Below are 17,395 nucleotides of genomic sequence, written 5' to 3'. Positions count from 1 at the left end.
CTTTTGTAGTTCTTTTATCTTTGAGGTCTTAGAGTTCATAGAATTCATCTAAAGGTCAGAATAATTGGTGCTAAATAATAGATGTATTTAACTAATTGACAAGGTATGAGTTTTTATAATTGCTTTGAAATAGACTCTTGAACGTAGTAAAACTTCTGATGCATGCGCAAGCTAGCATGTGTAAAACTATAAGTTCCTCTCTCTCCCCCTCCCCCCTACCACATTTACCTCTGAGAATTCTTTAAATATTTCATCATCATTTTATTATGGATAATACAATGTCTTAGATCCAAGTCCAAAATATTAATACAAAATATTCATTAAAAAATTCAAGAAAATTATTCTCATCAATCTTTGGTGTGTCAGTAACTTTATTTAAAATGATTAACAAAAATTCATTTAGTTGTGTCAAATTATGGTGTCCATACACGAGCGTGGTATGATCCTGAAATGAGCATTTTGAAAAAGTGGATTTTAAATATCCATACCAAAAAATAATTTTATCATTTGGGTATACAAATAAATTACATATTCAAAAAGAAGATCCTAAGCACTACAATTTTTATTTCTGAAGTTTTTCTATATTTAATTTTTAAATGAATCAAAATTTTAGCATCAATTGACAATAAATTTCAACAATAGGAAAAACACTTCCACTTTAGCCAAAAGTGAGACCCAACTTCACCCTGTCTATGTTATATTATTTATTTACTTATTTATGTTTATTATTAACATATTATTTATTTATTTCTATTTAGAAAGTTAACATACTTTCTACAATATTGTCTCTTGTATTTAATTTAATTTCTTTATTTATTCATTTTGATTTTATTATTGTTTAATTATTTAAAATATCATATTAAATATGATTTTATTGATAATATAGATTAAATAATATTTATCTCCTATTTTTATATTTTAGTATTAGTTTTAATATAACTCTATTATCATTATTTATTTACTAGCATTGTATAATCTAATTATATTAAAATTCTATCTCAAAATAGGGATATGTCAGTCTTTTCAAGTCAATGTGCCCAAACACCTATTACAAGTGTTGATATTAAGGTCAATTTGTCTATTAGTGACTTAACACTTAGTCGGTTTCATTTCTATTGAGCTCTATAGTTTCTACCGAGCTTATCATTTATCTAACAGTGTTAACCAAGTGTTTTAGTTGCTACTGAGCTAAATAGTCAAACTACAGTTCATACAAGTCTTCAATGTCAACCAAGTGCCAAAGTCTATCGAGTGTTGATTGTGTTTGTTAAGTGGCTAAACATCACTGAGTTGACTTTAGAACTCGACTTATAACAATGGGAAAACTTTGTGAATTATGACGAATTTGGTATTGTAGTCAAATACAGAAGGTAATTAATTGGATTGATATATATGTAATGCATTGTATCATATCCAAGAAGTAATCAATGAGAGTGTGAAGAAGTAAGAAGCAAATGAGTGCTAATTGAAGAAGGCTACAAGCAATATAAGGTATAACATAGACTTATCTATCATACTAAGGTGATCATTGCAATTCAAGGAATCTCATTTAGTAAATCAAATTTACAGATCAAAGATCAGCCATTGACCTTCATTCTAACAAGTGTATAAGTCAAATCCTTTAGTCAGGTGGACTTAATAGTCTTTTGCTAAATCTCCTAACAGAGTGCATACTTCATTATATGCTTGTAAATCCTTTAACAAGGTGGACCTAATAGTCCTTATTGCTCCTAATAGGAAAAATCACCATAAGTGGTCAATCATAAGCCTTAATAGGCCAACTTTATATTGCAGTACTAAAGCTTGTAGGTATCATCCCCACTCCATTTTTACTTTCCATTTGGAAGGTTTTGGGGTCACCATATGTTGTGTCAAAGTGTTATGAATGTTTTATTTCTTTCATTCTTTCATGCATGCAATTAGATCAAAATAATAAATGAAGGATTAATGGGTGAAGGGTAAAAGCACAAACTCGTGTCACCTTTTATAAAGGATAAGTGATATCAGAATTTAATGTCTTCAACTTTAACGAAATAAAAGTGGCAGTTGTGCTTAGAATTTGAAGATGATGTAAACTAATTAAATGTGTAAAATTGGATGAAGTTTATGTCTATAATTTTTTTTTAAAAATTGAGTGAAAATTTTATTTATTTTTGATTTTTTAAAGTGTATTTTTTAATTGTTTAAAAATACTAAAAATATAAACTTTTTTTTCCGTCAAACAAATATATGCAAATGTTCATATTTTGGTTTGATTTTGGAATATGTTAGAGTTAACATGTATACCTAGTGCACCAAAAAAGAAAAATTAAAATTTGTACACTCGAAATGTGTCACACACTCTAAACCATTCTATCCAAACGATTCCATGAGTTGGAATATTTGGATGCCGGCTTAGAGCTCCCTATCCACGGAGTGGAAGAAGCTAGTATTCAAGCATGAAGGCTCTCAGCCAAGCCTTAGAAATGTGCTTCTTGCTAGTAAACCATGCAATGGGAGGTTCTTTGAGACAAGAGAAAGAGTGAAAATATCTTCAAGGAATCCCTCAAGTATGCAATGCAAGATGGAAGACTAAACTAGAATGGAAATGCAAGATGCAGCTATGCTAGAATATGAATGAGAGTGTTACAATACCGTTATTTATACTATGTGAGATTATTACAAGAATAAAAGCTAAACTAACATGCAACTATGCTAAGAATGCCATATGATCTTATGCTAATATGATGAAAAGAGAATGTAGACAAGGAGTAAGAAGTTCTCCACAAAGCTCCCAAGAAACCTGTTAGAAAACTTGCAGCATAACAATATTCAAAAGATGGATGAATCCTTTGAGTGGGAAAGCTCTCTCCCTTTTAAAGTCGTATGGACGGTAGAGATCAAGATGAAGATGGTGGATGATCAACGGTGGAATTTGAAAATAGGTGTGATCCATGTGCACACACAAATCAACCAATAGAATATAAGTTGACTTGTCATATAAGACAAAAGTCTCACAAGCCTTTTCTTTTAATTGAAAAATAGAAAAAGGACTTTATGTGTGCACTTTAAGTGGGTTAGAAGAATGGGGTGTTTTATTTATTAAAAGGGGACATGTTCTTTTAATCAAATAATGAACTTAGGATAGCATAGTAAAACTATAGGTTATAATCAAATAAATTGATTATTTTAGCAATTTGGCTTAGGTAAGTGATTAAATTAATTTAGCCAAAATGTTGAAAAGGGGGCTAATAGTCTAGATGACCATTTTTAGGTGATTACATGTGCCCCTCTTTGACTAATGCATGATCGATCTGGGAACACATTATGTCAAAGAAAATAGAAAGCCAAGTAGGCAGTGATAGATATAGATATTTGATTTCAAAGAATGAAATGCAGAAATAGATGGCAAGTCCTGAATGCACAGCCTGATAGCGGTAGTACTGAACACTAGGAAGATGATGTTAGGATCTGAAAAGAATTCTAACACCTAGCAAAGTGGATAGATTGAGAGCAAGTGATAAGGTCAAACAAATGCTCCTAAGAAATAGATAGCTATAACAATCAACAATAGAGTATTTTTGCCCCCTCGAGATCGAAATCGAAATGAGGTAAGAGGAAGCATAAACTAGCTAGACATGAGAAAATCGAGATATAGAAATGTTTGATATGACAGATAAATGATTAGAACCCAAGAATGACTATAAGAAATTGATAAAATGCCCAAGTTTGACTAGAGTTGACCTTGAAGGATATAGCATAAAAATTAGGTCAAATCTAGTAGAAAGATGATTTAGATGTGAAAAGGTGACTAGAAGTAGATATGAAGCATAGAAATGATGAAGACATGAAGAAATGAAGATGCCCCAGCGATAATTCAAAGATTAGACCTCAAACTGTCAGCTAACTACTCAAAAAAAGGTAAAATTTTAAAATGTAATTTTGACCATTAAGATGAACTCAAATTTTGATTTCGATCTCAAAAATAGATCCAGGATGTTGAAATTAGCTAGGGGTGTAATTTTTGTGCAATTTCAAGGAGTTTGAAAATTAGGTCAAAATGAGGTTGGAGGCTATAAAAGGGGTCCAAGTGTCATTTTCACTATTCATTTGTCTTTTTGTGATTGGAGAGATTTTGTGTGGTCCACATAGCATTATGGCTCAGGTGAACATTCCTCTTCATCGACACCGTTTCGAGCGCAGCTGGTTACACAACTAGCCAGAGCGATATAGGGCGTCAGTAAGTAACTACCTTTTCGTCGCTTTTTGTCGCTTTTTCAAGCTTTTTCACACGTTTTAAGAGTTTTTGAAAAAAAAGTCGCGTGATACTTTTAAAGTGTCGCACGGACAAGGAAAAAATGTCGTGCGACACTTTTTTTCAAAAAAAGTATCATACTCAGAAAAATGTATCACCTTAGGCATACCCAAATGTTGCACGATGTGGTGCAAAATGTAGCACAACATAAAAATGTCGCACATCTTTAGAAAAAGTATCATGCGACACTGTTTCAGCAAAATGTGTCACACTCTTTATGTAAAAAGTGTCGCACGAATAGTTTTTGTTGTTTTCCTTAATGCTTTTTTCGTCATGTGACTATTACTGATGATTGCTTGTTTTACCTGGACAGGAGGTATTCCCAACATTACAGATTAGAGCTCCCAAGGTGGTTGGTTTGCGCATTGTGGAGCATTTGAGCTATGAGGAGTAGACTGCGCTAGTGGCTATGGGCTTGCATTGGGTTGTACGGATGCCCCATATTTGAGCAAACCATGGTTTGCTATCTGCACTGGCAGAGAGGTGGCATAGCGAGCATAACACCTTTCACTTACCGACTGGTGAGGCGTCTATTACCTTGGAGGACGTATATCACATTCTGCAAGTGCCATGCCATGGTGAGCTGGTAAGTTGTTTGATTAGTAGTTTGTTGATTTAGCAATTTCAATGTTGGATGCCAGGTGTACTGATGTCAAGTTTGATGATGGCACAGGTGTACTATGATACGACCCCAACAGAGGGGTGAGCACGAGTGTAGGAGCTATTCTAGGATGTGACCATTCTGGATCGTCACCTGAGTTGGGAGAGATTGATGACTGATTACGGATATGATTATCCTTTGCCTAGCTTGTTATGCTCTTTGGTAGCCCAAGCTCTAGTGACAGACTAAGGCCAGAAGGGCTTCCTGCTAGGATGGGGTCGACTGGTGTATGATCTGATCTCTCGACCACATAAGATGGCATGGGGGCCTGCCATACTGGTAGAGATGTACCACAAGCTCCATGAGATAGTATACCATGAGGGTGGGTCATGGGCATGCGGAGTAGTGCTAGCACAGATCTGGGCTTGGGAGCACATCGTTGTGATCCGATCACGGGTGCAGCCACGAGAGCGCATCCAGCCTTATATTTTTTGCTATAGAGGTTTCACCCCATAGAGGCATAGTGGAGATGTGACCTACTATCAACACATGTTTGATGAGCTGACAACATTCACATGGCGACCATACCGGGAGTGTCAGCAGTGGTCAGATTCACGGGAGTTAGACTACATGCAGTATAGCAGACCGCTGGTTTGTCAGAGCGTAGACATTGTGGAGCAGTTTGTGAGCAGTCGCGTATGGAAGCAGTTTGCAAAGCGGTAGGTGGTATCAGTGGAGACCACAACCTATGCCCAGATGCGCATAGATGAGGGATTGGGATGGTTATCGATGTTGGACTATCAGATAGTAGTTCGGGATACAGTAGCACTAGTGGCGGCTCCCTGGGATTATCACCCAGATGTGGCAGATGCAGGGGCTGATCCAGGGTATCTTTATGAGATGCAAAGACACCCATTCCCTTGATTTACACATCTAGATGTAGTACCTATAGGAGTGGGAGGTGGAGGCGATGGCCGAGGAGGAGGAGGAGGCGGAGGGAGAGGGAGGGGGAGAGGTGGTAGGCAGATGGAGGGGGAGAGTTCCCGAGCAAGGTAGAGGAGGATGCAAGCGCAGGCGATGTAGGAGGCAGAAGAGTCATCAGAGTTTGATGGTGATGATGGTGGGGAGGAGGAGGTGCCCCTAAGGAGATGGTGAGCGGTGAGGGTAGAGGCACCTACAGAGCAGCCAGTAGGAGGAGAGGAGCAAAGTGTGAGGATCCGTGCCTTGGAGCCAGAGCTGTAGGCAGCTCGGGTGACCATTGCAGTATGGGATTAGCAACTGATGGATGAGTGGGCACAAGTAGATGAGTTGTGCTGAGAGTGGGATACTGTGAGGCGAGAGGCAATGCATCATGGTGCACAAGTTGCATATTATTATGCCACCTATAGGAGTGTGGTACCACCAAGACAGGGTCTTCCTGATTATTCAGCGAGAGCGGGTAGATCAGAGGGTGCAGTGCAGGCACTGGATAGGAGACAGGCTCCTCCACTAGGATCAACACCAGCTGTAGAGGGTGGCAGTCAGACATGACATCGAGTGATAGCTATGCTTTGATTGTACCTCATGTATTTTTGAGACATATATCCAGATTTTGCATCTCACATTTGTATATGTACCATGACACATTTGATATATATATGAGATACTAGGTTTAGCGATATTCTTGTGTACTTGTCTCAAAATTTATGTTTCAGCTTTCATGTGGTATTTTTGTTTTTTGTTTTCAGCTCATGTATGTGTATATGTTTATGTGTATTTATTTTGATCTCTCATATGGATGGTAAAGACTTAAATGTTTTTTTGTGAAAATATGTGACACTTGGATAGATCGTATGTGATGATTGTGGATTAACCCCTTGTGATGACAGGATAGCAAAGAAATGTAGCGAAAGATTAAGAAGGTGAAAAGACATGCAAAAGCCAAAGGTAAAAGCAGCTAGCTGATATGTCCATGAAAAAGATGAAGAGAGAGAGCTCTTCCCACTTGTAGGAATGTGCAACTAGAAAAAAAAAGACATGAACCTAAAATGCAAGCTACTATGCAAAGTGGTTTACCAGCAAGAAACTCATAACATTTAGACTCTTAATTTCATCATTGAGTGTTGATTAGGGACATCATGAGATCATACAACCATCACTAGTATAACTATGAGGATATGAATATGATCGATATTAGATAGGTACGTGGAAATCCAATCTAAGCATCATAGACATGTAAGTCAAGATAACTATGCGATTAGATTCTCTAAGTTTAATTTAGCAAGATTACACCTGTATCAAGGCATAAGTGCCAGGATAAACCCTGAGTGTGGTCTTGCAAAATAGTCAAGGATGATACATTTGTAAGTCAAAATGTTGAATACGAAAAGCATAAATACTTACGACACTATAGACAAACAAAGTATACCCACAAGCAGAAATCAAGAAAATATGTCCCATGCGCCCAGTCTTCTAGTCAATGACATCCTCGAAAGACTATTAGGGAGGGAACATATGGCAAAGAAATCATCATAGACAGCACAGAAAGTAGATAAAGATCAGCACAACTCAGTCATTTAAGTGTTAAAGTGTGTGCGTGTAAGTCACTTGGTCATTTCTTGAAGACTTGATCCTGATAGTAAAAAATATCGCGACATCGAAGACTGTAGGTAAACTATCTGAAAAGTGTTGAGAAACAGTTGATGTCAAAGGGGGAGAAGTGTTGAGAAACACCATTTTGTGAGTTGTTAAAGAAACCCTAATGCACAAGAATGCCTCAATAGGTTAAGTAGCTATGCCCCCGAGACAAGGACAAGAAACAATTCCAAGCCAAGAAATGTGTAGCAAAGTGGATGATTGAGATTGATAGACATAGGTGCGAGGGTTTCAAGTAGTGCCTATTTCCAGGTTTTCACCACTTGACAGATTTTTTTAGGACCTTTTTTTCAATTTTTTTGTATTTTTTTATTTTTGATTTTTTTTTGGTGATACATCAAAGCACCTATTGCTAGGTTTTCACTAAGATGATCATTTTTTTTAGGGCATTTTCTGATTTTTAGGATTTTTTTAGGATCACAGATATATACAAGATAGCTGAGCAACAAGCCTCAAAGTATAGAACTTCTTCAAGTGTAGGATGTTGATAGGCTCTGCAAGTTCTTCACCCTCTGAAGTAGACAACTGATAATAACCAGACCCAAATGTTGTTGTGATAATGTAAGGACCCAACCAGTTAGGTTCAAATTTCCCTTTCTATTCTCGATGTTGCTAATTTTTTGGATTCTCTCTAAGCACGAGTTCACCAACTTGGAACTCACGAGGGTGAACCTTCTTGTTATATTGTGTAGACATGGGCTTCTGATAAGCTCTCATGTGATCAAAAGAAGCCTTGCGACGTTCATCCAAATTTTCTAGTTCTTGTACTCGCATAGCTCTATGATCTTCATCTTTTATTAACTCATGTAAGGAGACGCACAAGGAAGGTATCTCAACTTCTAATGGGAGAACAGCCTCAGAGCCATAGACTAGAGAAAAGGGTGTAGCCCCTATAGGAGTACGAATGGTGGTCCTATAGGCCCAAAGTGTCGGATTTATTTGCAAGTGCCAATCTTTCCTAGACTTGTGAACTGTGCGGTGTAGGATTTTCAGCAGTGTTTTATTAGAGGCCTCAGCTTGGCCATTCCCTTGGGGATAGTAAATGGAGGACCAATGTTGCTTAATTCGAAACTTTTTGCATAGTTGTTTTAAGTCCTTATTCTTGAACTGCCCTCCATTATCTATAACAATAGAGGATGGGATACCATATGGACAAATGATGTGATTCAGTATAAATAGGGCAACATGTTTGCCTATAGCAGCAGATAATGGTACAGCTTCAACCCATTTAGTGAAATACTTCGTTGTTATGATGATGAATTTATGACCGTTGGATGAGCTTGGATGAATCTTTCCTACTAAGTCAAAGGCCCATTGTTGAAATGGCCAATATGTCACATAAGGGATTAACTCTTGCCCGGGAGCATGTATCAAGTTGCCATGGAGCTAACATTTTTGACAGGACTTTGCATAGCGTACAACATCAACTTGCATGGTGGGCTAGTAATAACCTGTCCTAAGCAGTTTTTGGGCAAGCGCAAGGCCATTAGAATGTGCCCCACAAATGCCATCATGGACTTCAACAAGTGCCTTCTTGGACTCTTCTAGCTCTAAACACCTAAGCAACATTCTGTCTAGACCCTTCCTATACAAGTCACCAGAGACCAAAGTGTAGTGTGAGGCATTACAAAGGAGTTGGCATTTTTGGTTGCACGTGAGGGTTTTGAGAATAACCTGATCACGTAGGTAGGAGAAAATAGCCACATAGCGGGAGGAATCGTGACCCACAATAGTGTAGATCACTTGGTTATCTAAGGAATCATAGGCTGGATGACGCAATTCTTCCACCAGGAACTCAAATTGTGATTCATGTTCTTGCAATTGGAGGATAGATGCTAAGGTGGCCATAGCATCAACAGCCTTGTTTTCTACTCTAGGAATCTGTTGGAATGTTACAAAGGTAAAATAATTCCTTAGAGTGTCTATCAACTTTTTATAAGGGATCAACTTGTCATCCTTTGTTTGATATTCATTATTCACTTGGTTCACAACCAGTTGAGAATCCCCATAGATGTGTAGCTCAGTTATTTGTCATTCAAGGGACATTTTGATCCCATTTGTTAATGCTTCATACTCTGCAATATTGTTTGTACATGGGAACAATAGTTTGTAGGACTTTGGAATTGTATAACCATGAGGGGAAACAAACAAAATCCCTGCTCTAGCTCCATTCTGTGTATGGGATCCATCAAAAAACATCTTCCATGTTTTGTCAGAAATGTACATGATCAAGGCATCTGGAAACTCAATTTTCATAGGTGCTACATCTTCAAATGGGAAGTCAACCAACTGGTCAGCTATGGCCTATCCTTTGATTGCCTTACATTCCACATACTGAATGTCAAATTTGGAAAGAATCATCATCCATTTAGCAAGGTGACCAGTAAGTGCAGCTTTACTTAACAAATATTTCAAAGGGTCTATCTTAGCAATCAAGTGAACTATATGGGTCAACATATAATGCCGAAGTTTTTGGGAGGCAAAAACTACAGCAAGGCATGCCTTCTCTATACTTGTATAGTTTAGTTCATAAGCCACCAAAGTTCAACATATATAGTATATGGCTCTTTCTTTACCCATCTCATCACTTTGGGCTAAGAGTGCTCCTAGAGAAGAATCTGTAGCTGAAATGTACAAGATCAAAGGTTTTCCCAAAACGGGTGGCATCAAAACTAGAGGTTTTGCCAAGTAGCCTTTGATTTGATCTAAACTTTGTTGACAGTCACTGTTCCAAATATGGGTAGATCCTTTATGCAGATTTTTATTGAAAGGTTGAGCCTTGTCAGCTAATTGAGAGATAAATCTTCTTATGGATTGTAGATGTCCTTGCAAACCTCTAATCTGACTGATAGTCTTTGGTGGAGGCATATCCATGATAGCTTGGACCTTTTTAGGGTCAACCTCAATGTCTTTTGCTGAAATGATATAACTTAGCAATTTTCCAGAAGTGACAACAAAGGCACATTTTTTTGGATTCAGCCTAAGTTGGAATTGTTCCATACGGTCCAATATCAAACTAAGGTCTTTGAGATGTGTGTCTCATTTCCTCGATTTTTCCAATGTCTCATCAACATAGTCTTCCATGTTTTTGTGCATCATATGATGAAAGATGGTTGTCATTGCTCTTTGATATGTAGCACCAACATTTTTAAGCCCAAAAGGCATGACACTCCAGCAAAAGGTACCCCATGCACATGTAAAAGCTGTCTTTTCTTGGTCTGCTGGAGCTGTCTTTATTTGGTTATACCCAAAAACCCCATCCATGAGCGAGTACATCTCATAACCCGCAGTCATGTCCACTATCATATCGATGTTTGGTAGTGGAAAGTCATCCTTGGGGCACGCTTTATTGAGATCTCTAAAATTAGTACAAACTCGTATGGATTTGTCATGCTTGGAGATAGGTACAATGTTGGAAATCCACTCTGCATAATCAATGGCCCTAATGAAGTTTTCATTCAATAGTTTTTCTAACTCTATCTTGACTAGTAGGGCCACATGTGGATGCATTTTTCTCAACTTCTATTTGACAGGCCTGACATCTGGTGAGATTGATAAGTGATGCATGATGAGATCTGTATCAAGCCCTGGCATATCAGAGTATGTCCATGTGAAGTTGACCTTCTTGTCTTGAAAGAATTGAGTAAACTGTGTCTTTTCTTTGTCTGACAAAGATTGAGCTACATGGATAATCTGAGGACATTCTTCTGTATCCAAGTTGATAGGCTGTGTAGGTTCAATGAGAATTGAAGATCTATCTTGGAAATAGCTTGGAAGACTACCAAGTACCTCATCTGTAGGTGCCTCAGAGAGGTTTTCACCATTAGATACACCTTTATTTTTACTTTTTTGAGGATCAAACACCGCCACAATGTGGTTTTCGCCATCTGATCGCTTATTTTTCCTTTTAATTTTTTGACTGAGGCACTTGATATCTGATTTCATCATGTTAACCGCGGGTTCACCGATGGAAGAAATGATAGGTTCAATTGCATTTAGATAACAAGCGATCTCATAGTCATTTTGGAAAGATCATATTTCAGGTCTTTGATTTTGGATAGACCAATCTATGAGATCTGGGTGAATTAGCGAGAGTGAGGGGGAAGTTTCAATGTGATTGACATGGAAGGAGTCATCTCTAGTGACCTGTGAAGTTGAGCCTATAGAAAATGTTGCAAAAGAGTCCAGCTCAGGAATATTCCTGGAGGAACTAGCGTGATCCATTGAGACATGTTGTGAGTCAAACTCATCCGACCCCATACTAGAATGTTTGACTACATCGGGTTGGGTTGTATAGGCATGAATGACATCCACCCCTAGTTTGCAAGATGCATCAGAGAGGCTTTCCCACTCATACTCATGAGAATCTGTACTTTGATCCCTAACTATGAGATGAGCAATATTCTGCCTAATTCATCCTCTATTTATGTCCTTAGAAGTAGACCCTTCTTGTTCTTATTGTTGGGAGGTAGAAGCTTCTTCATTATTAGTAGTCACTATTTCTTCTCCCCAAAGGAGGGAAGTGAGAGGAACAAAGTCTTCATCTTGTAAAGTGGTAGCGATTACTGGAGGGTCATCATCCTCTGATTCACTAGACATGAGCAATCTTCGATCATAGGTTGGTATATCACTGTTTAGCCCAAAGCCTAGACCAGCAGTGTCTTGAGTATCACAACCTTGAGTGTGACTTAAAGGTTCAATTAGAGCATTCTTACAACCATTTAAGGACCCATGGCCTTGGTAGCCCATTTTTGTCAAAATTTTATAGCCTTTTCCATATTTTTTGGGAGAAATAGGGGTAGTCACTGTAACCTCCTCATCTTCCTCTTCTCTGTAGATCCAGTCCCTAATGGCCTGTTCTTCCTTTTCTACTTCTAGTGGTATGGAGGATTTCACAAAAGTGCCAAAAAGTGTCATAGCAGAAGCATAAGACTTCTTTGCAATAGTTGGTTTCCCATAGGACCAAGGGGAAATTGGTAAGGCAACAATAGAGTCCAAAGTGTATTCGCCCATACCAAGGCTCATCATTTTCAATTTTTGTTCACATTCTGTGAAAGATGGTGCTAGCTCATGAGAAGAGCGATTGTGCGGGTCTAGTGTTTTAGCAACAAATAATGTGTTGATAGACATGGATTTGTCGCCGAGGACAACTACTTTAGTACCATTAAAAGGGAACTTAATGCACTGATGGTACGTAGAGGGTACTACCTGCATTCATGAATCCATGGCCATCCCAACAACAAGTTGTATGCAAGTGGTATGTCTAAGACTTGGAAAATGACATTCTTCTAAACTGGACCAACTCTGATTGGAAGTACAGTTAGACCTTTAGAAGGCCTTTTGACCTCATCATAGTCCTTAATAGTGATCTTGCGCTTAGGATCGATGGAAAATTTAGACATGCCCAACTGTTGGATTACGTTGAATGAAATGATATTTAACCTTGCACCATTGTCTATCAGGACTCAACGGATGCGGGTATGAAAGATTTGAACTTTGACATGAAGAGCAAGGTTATGGGGATGACTGAGAGCTTGGTCATCTTCTTCAAAAAAGGTGAGATAGTGAGGCAAGGAGATGTGGTTCATCATAGCTTGGAATTGTTTCGCATCAATATCCATGGGAACTTTGGCCGAACATAAAGCTTTCTCAAGGATATCCCTATGCAAAGGAGATAACTCTAGCAATTCAAAAATGGAGATTTGTGCTTGTGTGCATTGCAGTTGGCTAACAAGATCATAGTTGGAGATCTTGGAAGTAATTGGTTGCTTAGATGATGAAGCATTTTTAGGATTATTAGCAACTCTTAGGACAACCTTAGATTGCCCCCTAGTGACAACGTTAAGTGGTTCATCCTGAGAAGATGAAGACTCAGCCACTCGGAGTACCACCTTGGGTCTAGTATCAGTATGATCTTGAGGAGTGGATCGTGTCTTTAAGACCACTCTTGGTCATTCATCTTCAGCATCATAATTTGGCTAGTTGTCATTGTTGGAGCTTGCCATACATATGTATTCAACGAGCTCAAGAATGCCTATAACATTATCAGTGTTAGCGTAAGCATAACTGATTTTGGCATCATGATTCTTTTTGGCAGCTACCCTTGAGGTCTCACCCTTTTTGTATTCAGGTAATGGTTTTCGGAAAGCCTTATGATCAGCATTTTTAACAAGGCCATTTGTAACAACTTTACCAATTTTGATGAGGTCTTGAATTACATCTTTGAGTTTGAAGCAATTTTTTGTGTTATGTCCTTTACTTTGGTGATAGCTGCAAGTATGATCTTCTCTCCACCATGGAGGTCTAACAGGTGGATCATAAGGACATGAGTTGTCTGGTAAGGTAACCAATTTGTTTGCAATTAAGGTTTTTAAAACCACTTCATAAGGTTCAACCATAGGTGTGTAAACACGTCGCTTCCTCGCAAATTTAGAGCCTTTGTCAAAGGGTTGTGGCTTTGAACCTTCTTGTTGTTTTGTTGCATAGATGGCATTGGAAAGGTTAAATGCATGCTCCTTAGTCTTAGGAGTGTCCACTACTCCTTCATTGACAACATACTTGTTTTTGTTCCAAGGTTTGCCTTTGTCTTTACCATTTCCATTGTTAACTCTATCCTTGTTTATGGCAATGTCACCTCTTTTCATAGCAACATCCTCAATGCAATATGCACTTTAACTATTTTCTTAGATCAAAATATAACTATTTTCTTAGATCAAAATATAATTCGGGTACAAGCATATTGACAAAAATGTCAATTTTTTCAGCCTTAGGCACTTGCCAAGGATATCGAGAATATAAAGATCTCCATCGTTGAAGGTATATTGCAAAAGATTCTCCTGGTTTTTGTTTGATGTTGCATAAGTCTAGCACAGTCACAGGATGTTGAATGTTGTATGAATATTTCTAGATAAAGCATTGTGTGAGTTCATCAAATGTCTTGAGAGGGGGACTCAATTTGGTAAACCATTCCATGGCTTGTCCTCTCAAACTTCTGGGGAATAGACACATAAGAAAGGTGTCTTCATGCATAAAGTCCATGCTAATAGCATAGAAATGTCTCACATGGTCATGAGGATCACCATTTCCATCATATTTGTCATACTTAGGAACCTCTATATCCTTAGGAAATGGCAGCATGTATAGACTCCTATCAAATGGAAGAGGGCAAATTGATTCAACAAATGATGTTTTAGGTGGCTCTTTTGAAGTTTGCAGTTATGCAAATTGTTTCCTTAGTATTTCTTCCCTTAAGATTTCAGCCTCAGTGGGCTCTTGTTTTGGAATAATATGCTCAACATTAAAACCTTGAGGGAGTTTCCATCCCCTAGCTACCATGTATTAGAAGTATTGGTCTCCATTTTCCTCTAAAGCTCTGAGCATTAGTTTTTGGGTGAAGCCATCTTGTTGAAATTTGATCATGTCTTCGCTAGTTACTTCTTCACCACTATCATGATGAGATGGTTTAGGTGAAGGACATGTGCCAGTGGTAGCTCTAGGAGTCCTTGGAGGCATGTGATTACCATCATTGTTCTCAAAAGGATTTCGAGGACAAGTTCCTTTATATCCTTCATAGTGCGCCTGATTATTAGTTTCAACTTGTTGATTTTCTCTCTCGATAGCGTATATAGTCTCCAAAGTCTTTTGGGTTTCACGTGCTTGTTCTTCTAAGCGACATTTAATTTCATTAGGGTGCACCATAGTGACTATACCACTCGTATCCTTGGGTGTCTCAAAGGGTGTACCAAATGGATTTTCAAAACTATAAAGTGGGTTGTGCCGGACGTTGGCCATTTGTGTTTGAGCAAAGTCGAGATTCTTATCACAAGGTTGCTTGCGAGGACATTTGAGTGGTGTTTCCAATTGCTTGAAAACAAAAGGTGTGTGGCTACCGTTACCAACTTGATATCTAGTTGTGACTGGCATGTAAAGAGTTGTCTTTATTTAGTAGGACAAGAAAAGCGAGCCAAATTTGAAGCTTTTACAATCAGGACTAGTCACTTGTCAAAATGTGATAGATGGCTTGTCAAACAGTGCTCAAGATCTTAGAGCACGAGTGACTCGAGCCTAGTGAATGAGCGAGAAGCTCAATAGTGGATAGCTAGAATAAAATAATAGCTGAATTTTGACAAGTGATTCATCAATATGTTTCAAGACTTACATTCGATGGACTAAACCCATCTTTTCAACCTAGGACAAATTCTTCTCACACTGATACGTAGCCAAGATCAAGGGTGACCAACATGATGCTCCTTAGACCAAATAAATCCAATTGCAAACTTTGTTTTTGACCCAAAAATGACTCTCGGCGATACTTTCTCAAAAGGAGGGCAACATAAGTTCAACAAATAGTCGCATGATAGAATTTCAAGAAGGGTGCGACACTTTTTGTCTAAGCGACAGATATTTGAATTGAGTGCGACAAAATTTACTACTAACATGTGACAGACTTTTGGGTAAAAATATGTCGTGTGATATTTCTCATGAAAGCATATGACAGAGTGCCAGTTTTGTGCAAAAAAAGTCAATTTTTGGTTTGAAGTTCGTTTCAATTTGTCAATCAGATAGTGTTTCATTTCAGTTCGTATTAGTAAATAGCAAGGTTTGCAAATAATAAGTGTTTTAACATGTCTCAAAACAATTGATCAAGGGTAAAAATAACCTTGTCAATACGCATTTGGGATATTAGAACGACCTTCCTAACAACTTTCTATCAGAATGTTTATGTTGCAAGAACATTAACACTGGTCAAAACATCAAAAACAATAGCCAAGCAATCTACCTTAGAGTCATGGTTCATTACTCAACAACTTGGCCCACCCTTGATGCTCCTTTGCCTCACACCAAGTGGTTTCCCACAAGAGATATTGGCTTTGTCATGGAAGTGCCATAAGCACAACCAAGGGAACACATATGGTGAGTGTAAACCTTGGGGTGATCCAGGTAGTCCACTAGGATTGATCCTTGCACCAAGAAGTTGAGCGGCTAAAAAGGGTAGTTATTAACTTGGGGTTTTTAGATCGGGCTTCCATTCATAGTATTCCTTTTGCTCCCAATCATGGGACACCTCACCTTGCGATGAGTAACCGATCTTGCTACCACAAGAGTACCTTAAGTATTCTTGCCTAGTGATCTCCCTATGGTCAAAATCTCATAAGCAATCACACTAAGCAAAGACAAACACTATGTCTACCAAAGTTTTGTGTCCTTGGTAGCCTTGAGTTTATAGTGGGTTGGAAGAGCCAAGTAATTAGCTTTTCCCCACTTGGGTCGTTCCTCTTAGGTTGTCCGAGAGCAGGCCCTTTAAAGGATTCTAGCTTCACAAAGTGGATCAACTTTCAGAAGTCAAGATTTCTAGTTCACCATAAGGGTGAAGAGCATACTCTCCTATTCCAATCATTTTCTCCCAAACACACCAGGAAGATTCAGTTGCCCCTTACTTTTGAAACCAAATGGCAAGTCAAGATTTCTAATTCACCACAAGGATGCAGAGCATACTCTCCTATTACCAAAAAACTCCAATCACAAGTTTTATGTGCCTATGAAAAATTAACAATTAGTCAATGCCTCACATGAAAACAAAAAATCAAGCAAGTTTTGATTTTTATGCTTTTGGGCAGCCCTGCAAACAATGTTAGTAGCCCTTATGCATTTGAAGCTTTGACATGCATTCTTTTATATGCAAGGTTTCAATTTTTCTTCACAAAGAGGGCAACCTACAATCACAACTTGTTAGCCCACAAGTTAGCATGAAATAATCACAAAAATTGCAAATTAGACCTCTGTAAAACAACTTAGAAATCTGTTTAAAAACAATAGTTAGCCAGGTAAGAAGAAATTTGATCAAATCCCTCGAGTAACGAGAAAAA

The sequence above is a fragment of the Cupressus sempervirens genome, chromosome 9 (assembly GCF_028749045.1).
Source record: "Cupressus sempervirens isolate cs-2001-9-10 chromosome 9, ASM2874904v1, whole genome shotgun sequence".
NCBI classification, from domain to species: domain Eukaryota; kingdom Viridiplantae; phylum Streptophyta; class Pinopsida; order Cupressales; family Cupressaceae; genus Cupressus; species Cupressus sempervirens.
This window is presented reverse-complemented; position numbering follows the sequence as displayed.